Genomic DNA, 2,183 nt, shown 5'->3' with positions numbered 1-2,183 from the left:
GAGTGGCCCCAGCCTGGTAGTCTTATTTGTAACCTCTGGTATGTTTGCATGCTGCCTGGTTTTATTAATATGGCCATGTCCTCAGGGTGACACAATCTTCATGGAGACTCCCACTGTTAGATGACTGCAGACAGGCACCAAAGGAGAACAGGCAACCAGTGCAGAGATCTCATGGTGCTTGGGTGAAGCACTTGGACTGTTAGTCCAAGATGACAGAATGCTCAGAACTTTGGTGTCCCCACTGTTGGAAGTAATCAGGACGGCAGATCCCTGTCTTTCATCAAACCTGAGGTTTCCTAACTGGCATGATGCCACATACCTGTCATCCCAGCACTTGGGAGACTTAATTAGGAGACTCTCCTGAGACCAGAGTGTGAGGCCAGCCTGAGCAACACAGTCAGGCGCTATCTGCATGTTCAGCTGCAGCCACAAGCCTAGCATGCAGACATCCCCAGCCCAGCAGGTAAAGCCACATGGCACACCAGAAACCCAGTGAGGCCCAGGTTGTTTTGATAGGGCAGCTGCTGATTAGCAATAAGGGATGGGGCTTGGGATGCCCAGAGGCTCTGAGACCTAAGGGTTGAAGGCAGCAGCAGGCCAGCCCATCTCAGCCTGGACTGACTCCTGAAGGAGGAAGGAGCCCTGAGTCCTGGGTCCAAAGCTGCTGGTAGCCCCATGACCTGGACTGCTGGTGGCTGCTGGGTTCAGGAGCAGTGTCTTGGTGGGGTCCTGCTGTGATGAGAGAGTGCAGCAAACCTTCTGAAGGACAGACAGGGACCAAAGGAGAACAGGTAACCAGTGTAGAGATCTTAGAGAGTTTGTATGAAACAGGGCTAGGAAGTGGGATGCAGGGAAAATGGAATAGCAGGCTGTGTCTGTAGAGCTGAGGCAGCCCAAGGACAGAGTTCCCAGAGCCCAGGGGACATGAAGGGGTTCAGCAGCATGGGGTAGGAGAGTAACTCAGGGGAGGGGTCCTGTCCTTCCAGTACAGTCTCCATCAGAGACTGAAGGGCTGGGCCTAGGAGGCAAGGGGAATTAGTGATGAGGGAGGAACTGTAGAGTGGTGGGAAAAAATGCACCTGTGAGTGAAGCAGGGCCCATGATGTGGGATGGCTGAGGCCGGGCAGAGTTGGGTCTTGCTGGTCAAAGGGCCCAAGCTCACCAGCCACCAAAGGAAGCCAAAGTGTCTGAGGAGGCCTGCATCTGATTGAGTCTCATGAGGATCCCACACATGGTCAAGGCCCGAATCGATGGAAGAGGAGAGTTTGTAGGCATCTCTGAAGGGAAGAGGCGGCCATGGCTCATGCAACGACTGACCATGCAGGAACAGGAGCCATGTGCATTGGCTTCCCAGTTCCTGGGCTGCTGAAGGCTCTTCCTGCCTTCAGTTTTTTGTTGTTGTTATTTAAAAAAAATATTTATTTATTGTTATATGTAAGTACACTGTAGCTGTCTCCAGACACACCAGAAGAGGGCATCAGATCTCATTATGGATGGTTGTGAGCCACCATGTGGTTGCTGGGATTTGAACTCAGGACTCTGGAAGAGCAGTCAGTGCTCTTAACCACTGAGCCATCTCTCCAGCCCTTGTTGTTGTTTTTAACCTGGTAGCTTCATTTCTTGAGAAGCTTGGGTGGCTGAGGTGCAGAGGAACAAGGTGCAGCTGAGGGGAGTGATTAGAGTGTTCCGTAGCTGGCAAACAGGCTCTGAGATCTGTCCTGGCCACTCAGGCCAGTGCTCCTGTTTGTCTTAGCTGCAAGCTCAAGAGGGTGTAACTGAGCCAGGGTCAGAATCCCACATATGGCCTCCATTTTCCAAGCTTTTTCCTGGTTGTAAGCTCTGGGCAAACTCACTTGGCCCTTTACATCCTTCTGACCTCTAGACAACTTGGCTGGATCATGGGAGAGGTCCCCAAATGACAGTGACATCATGGCAGGGTTCCTCTAGGGTTCCAGGAATGGACCTTTTTTTCCTCTGCTGTTATAAAGAATAAGAAGGTGGGAAAAACAAGACCAAGCCTTTCTAGAGTTGAAGCACAGGACAGGCAGACTCCCCGAGGGAGGGGCAGGCAGACCAAGAAGGTGTGAAATGTTTGGTATTTTGGTTTGTTTCATAGTGAGTGAGAGGTGCCTATGCACATGTGTATGTGTTCTGGGACTAGAGAGGTCATTGGATCCCCTAGA

At 51.6% G+C, this 2,183-nt stretch overlaps 1 long non-coding RNA gene across 1 annotated transcript in view; it reads left to right on the top strand.

The window, feature by feature from the left end:
• Positions 1-2,183, top strand: part of LOC116069503 — a 7,532-nt gene that overhangs the window by 4,271 nt on the left and 1,078 nt on the right. The window lies entirely within an intron of this gene.

Source organism: Mastomys coucha, unplaced genomic scaffold, assembly GCF_008632895.1.
Source record: "Mastomys coucha isolate ucsf_1 unplaced genomic scaffold, UCSF_Mcou_1 pScaffold22, whole genome shotgun sequence".
Lineage (NCBI taxonomy): Eukaryota > Metazoa > Chordata > Mammalia > Rodentia > Muridae > Mastomys > Mastomys coucha.
The sequence above is the reverse complement of the archived record's forward strand: the minus strand, read 5'-3'. Positions and strand labels throughout refer to the sequence as shown.